This window comes from Microtus ochrogaster, chromosome 6 (assembly GCF_000317375.1).
Source record: "Microtus ochrogaster isolate Prairie Vole_2 chromosome 6, MicOch1.0, whole genome shotgun sequence".
In the NCBI taxonomy this organism is placed as follows: Eukaryota; Metazoa; Chordata; class Mammalia; order Rodentia; family Cricetidae; genus Microtus; species Microtus ochrogaster.
In genome coordinates, this window is record NC_022013.1 from 12931848 (window position 1) to 12936836 (window position 4989).

Consider the following 4989-nt stretch of genomic DNA (forward strand, 5'->3'; position numbering starts at 1 on the left):
TCTCTCTCTCTCCTCTCTCTCCTCTCTCTCTCTCTTTCTCTCTCTCTTTACCTCTTCTCTCCATAATCCTCTTACCCTTATACCCTTCCCAATACCCACTAAATAAACTCTTTACACAAGCTCTTTCTGCATGGCGCATCTGTCTGTCTTCTACCCGCCAGGGGACCAGCCAGGGTCGCGCTGCCATGAATCTTTTTCTTTCTTTCTTTCTTTCTTTCTTTCTTTCTTTCTTTCTTTCTTTCTTTCTTTCTTTCTTTCTTTTTTTCTTTCTTTCTTTCTTTCTTTCTTTCTTTCTTTCTTTCTTTCTTTCTTTCAGACAAAGTCTATGCCTAGGCCTGGAACTCACCAGGTAAACTACAGTGGCTGTTCACTCAGTCTTGGGACCCTCCGTAGCTCCTCCCCTTGCCGGGGTTAGAAGTGTGCAGTATATACCTGGCCTTTTAAATGTACAGTTTGGAAGACTGAGCTCAGGTCCTCATGATTGTAAGACAAGCACTCTTCTGACTGAACCCAGCCCTCTGCTATTAATTTCTTGATTCTAGGATAGTGCTGTGAAGAGGCCCAGTTTGCAAACCGGAGCCTTCATTGAAATGAACACAGAGGAGGCTGCCAACACCATGGTCAACTACCACACGACCGTGGCACCCATGCTGCGTGGACGGCCCCACAAGGAGCTCAAAACCCACAGCTCGCCCAACCAGTCATGCACCCAGGCAGCCCTGTAAGCCGTGAACTCTGTAACCCGGAAACCAGGCTGCTGTGGGTGCTGGAATGGCAATGGCAGGCAAAGCCTGTTGCGCATGCTCATTGTGGAAAACTTCTTCTGCCCAGTGACCCTGGACATGCTGTACAGATCCGCTCTAAGTTCAGCACAGTCTCAAAGATCTTCACATTCACCAAGAACAACCAGCTCCAGGCAAGGCTGCAGCATGCAGACCGGGAGTGCCCAGCATACCAAGCTGCCCCTGGATGGTCAGTACCTCTACAATGCCTGTTGTGCTCTGCACATTGACGTCTCCAAGTTCACCAATCTCAACGTCAAATACAACAATGACAAGAGCAGAGATCACACTCGGCTTCACCTGCCCTCTGGGGACAGCCAACCTTCGCTGGATCAGACCATGGCTGCAGCATTTGGTATGCTCAGCGCAATGTCAGCCTCTCGGCATGCAGGAGCCAGGTTCCCTCCCACCTTTGCCTTCCCTCAGGTCTCTCTGTTCCTGATGTCCACAGAGCGCTACCCTTCCCTCCCCTGCGCTGTACCTTCTGGTGCTGCGGCTGACATGGCTGGACTCATTGCTATCCCAGGCTTGGTAGGTGCCAGGAATTTCATCCTTCTGGTCAGCAACTTGAACCTTGAGATTGTCACACCCCAAAGCCTCCCTATTCTATCTGGTGTCTATGGTAATGTGCAGCGGGTGAAGATTCTGCTCGACAAGGAGAATGACAACGTGTTCAGTTGGTGGAGGGCAGCCAGGCTCAGCTGACCATGAGCCCCTGATGGGCAGGCACAACTGCAGGGGAATCAGTGCGCATCACACTATAAAAGTGTGCAGCTGCCTCGCGAGGGACAGGAGGACCACGGCCCGAACAAGGACTATGTCAGTTCGCCGCTGCCCCGCTTCAAGAAGCCCAGGCTCCAAGAACTTCCAGAACCTTCCCCGCCCTCAGTCACCTTTCACCTCTTCAATATTCCACCCTGTGTGTCAGAGGATGATGCAAAGAGCCTCTTCTCCAGCGACAGGCAGTGTCTTCAAAGGTTTCAACTTCTTCCAGAAGGACCACAAGATGGCGCTGACCCAGATGGCCTCTGGGGAGGAGGCAGTCAGGCACGCTGATTGAACAACCATGATCTGGGCGAGACCACACCACCTGCGTGTGTCTTTTTCTAAGTCCACTGTCTAGGTGCCCCTGGGCCTTTTACAGTTTCCACCACTCCAGAAAAGCCACTTTAAAAAGCAGCTGAGCCGGGCAGTGGTGGCGCACGCCTTTAATCCCAGCACTTGGGAGGCAGAGGCAGGCGAATCTCTGTGAACTTGAGGCCAGCTTGATCTACAAGGGCTGGTTCAGGACAGGCCCCAAAGCTACACAGAGTAACCCTGTCTAGAAAAAAAAAACAAAATAAATAAATGAATGAATTAATGAATGAATAAACAAATAGTAGCTGGAGTGATTTTACTAACCAGAGAGTTTATTTATTTATTTAATTTTTAAAGAGAGATCATTTGCCTTTTTTTTTTTTAAAATTATTTCTAACCCCTGTTGCCATGGCTGAAAATGGCTTGGGCCACAGAGGCCCAGTCAGGCCTGGACCCATGCCTTGAGGGGCTCAGGTGTGAGGCTACTGTGGTGCCCTGAACACAGTCACTTTCTTGTGCCCTACAAAACCAGCCTGTCTCACAACTACATACCCACCCTCTCATGACACCGATCTGTCTCCAGACCTACAGTGAGCCAGGTGGCCTGCACCACAGGCTCCCTGTGCTGTGCAGTATCTGGGGCCCCCTCCCGAACCCTTGTAATCAATTGACATGATACTCCCATATCTCTGGCCAGCCCAGGGACCTCATGCGACCTTTGTATTCTATCCTGTGGAGTCGCAGACACCTGTGCCTAGCAACATTTCCACTTGACCAAATACCCAAATCTTTTTTTCCAGTTATATGCAAGAGATACAGTTTAAGTAATTTTTATAGCAATGTCACAATGGTATGTGCTTAATCTACGTTTTTGTGTCCCTGCACGGTTTTCCTCCTTCCTGGTCACCAGCTTGCAGGTGGGGCCCAGGCCAGTGCTGCCTCTGCTTGGGAAAACAGCTCTGAGACCAATGGGTTCCTACATTCAAAGTTTGGCTCAAAAGTTTTTTTTTCTGCCTGCCTCTGACTAGGCCCACGTAAGGGGCTTACCTCTAGGACTTAACACTCTTCCAAAACGCTCACCTCCATGCCTAGCTTGCCTCTGTATTTCTGATCATACAGTCATTCAGAGAAGGGTGGGACCCGAACTAAGCAGTCATAATCTTCTCCTTTAGATGTATTTAAGGATGTCTTTGTAATTAGTACCAATGCAGAGGCATCCTGCTGCCCACTGTGGGTACTGCTGCCCAGAAGAGACAAAGATGCAAAGGCTAACAGGGACTGGAGGATATGCTGAATGGGTACCAAGATGAAGGTGAATATAGCATGTTTGTCAGATTTGGTCTTCTCTGAACATATCTGAATCTCGTGTGTGTGTGTGTGTGTGTGTGTGCGCGCGCGTGTGTGTGTGATGTGTGTGTACGCATGCAGGTTTCTGGGTACCAATGAATGTACGTATAGTATAGATGTGTACAGGCGTTAGAGATCTTTGCTTACCAACTAGCACACTTGTTTTTGAGATGGGGTCTCTCATTTGGCGTTTCCTGAGTAGACTGTATTGGCTGGCTAGAGGACTTCAAGGATTTGTATGTCTCTGCCTCCTGAGCACTGGGATTCCAAGTGCACGCCACCAAACCTAGCTTTTCAACGTGTGGTGCAGGGCATCAATTAGCCACTCATGCTTGTGCTGTAAGCACGTTACTGAGCAAACCATCTCTGCAGCTGCCTGCACTTCGTCCCTGATGCCGTGTCCACAGGCTGCATGCTGTCCCATCTTCTTGTCTTTATTATCATTTATTTATTGAGTTATCAGTGTGGGAGGGCTTACTCTATGGCAGGCATTGCTTGTAAAGTGTTTACACATGAAAGGAACACATTCCCTACTGTTATAAAGCATACAGTGTAACTAGGAGAAGACAAAGGTTAGACAGACACACTATTAAATAAATATAGCATTTGGAATTGGAACTGCCCTAGAAAGAAAATTCTGGAAGAAGTCGCCATATAGCCACACTTTTGTCTGTGGTTAGCTGTGGTTGGCTCTCCCAGCAGATTCACAGGCTGTCTTGGAAACCACTGGGTTCCCACAGTGGCTGGTGTGGAGTCTGCATATGTGATCTCTGGGGCTGAGGACTAGTAAGTGGCTTTGCCTAATTATCACCTTCTCAAAATGGACACTTACTAGAGGGACATGCTTCACAGAAGGGGTCTCACCAGCCAGGCAAGTCCTTGGGTCAGGTACCTATGCTCCTGACCTTTCTTCCTTAAATGGTAAGAAAGGCAGTCTCCCCCCGGGGACCACACAAGCATAGCCAGCAAGCCTGCACTGAAACCATGAATGTCACATAAACAAGGTACTTCATGTATGCAAATTCCGTTATCACGCCAGCTCCATAGGAACAGGGTGTGACTTAGCAATTTCCAAGATGGAAGCCTTCCTCAGAAGCCCTCCAGGGCCACAGGCTCTAGAAGCTGGGAGGGATGGGACAGTCTTCTTCCAGAGCCTCCAGAACAAACAAACCCAGCAAAAATCCACAGTCACCTACTGTTCCGTCAGTGCTAGAGCAGCACTAGGAAGCTGATAGAGATGGCAACAGACCTCTTCTCATGGGACAGCCATGACTTCCTTAGACCACAAACCTTTCAGGCTCTCTCTGCCTCTAAGAAGCAAGGGCTCCTCTCTTGGCCAATGGGATCCCTAATTTTGGTGACAGTTGTCTTTTGCATGTCCTACTCTTTTGAGTATCTCTGTGGCATCATGCTCCGTGTGTGTGTGTGTGTGTGTGTGTGTGTGTGTGCACTTCTGCATGTTCACCTGCTTACCTTCCTCACTTCATGTCTTGTTCTGTGGAACTCTACTGTTCACCCTGTCCACCCCCTCACACCATGTGTGCTTATTCTACTTCTCTGTGCTCAGCACATTCCTCATTCTTTCCCCATACCTGGCACATTGCTGGGTCTATGTGTGTGCTTGTGGCTGTGTGTTTATGTACGTGTGTGTAGGGTTGACAGAGAACAACCCTGTGTGTTTATATAATGTGTGTGCAGGAATGACAGAGAACAACCCTGTGTGTGTGTTCATGTGTGTATGTATGCATACAGATGGCAGAGAACAACCCTGTGTGTGTGTTCA

At 48.9% G+C, this 4989-nt stretch overlaps 1 pseudogene; it reads left to right on the forward strand.

Annotated features, from left to right (window-relative positions):
* LOC101980777 overlaps positions 1-1905 on the forward strand; it is a 7321-nt pseudogene extending 5416 nt beyond the window's left edge.
* The last annotated feature ends 3084 nt before the right edge of the window (positions 1906-4989 follow it).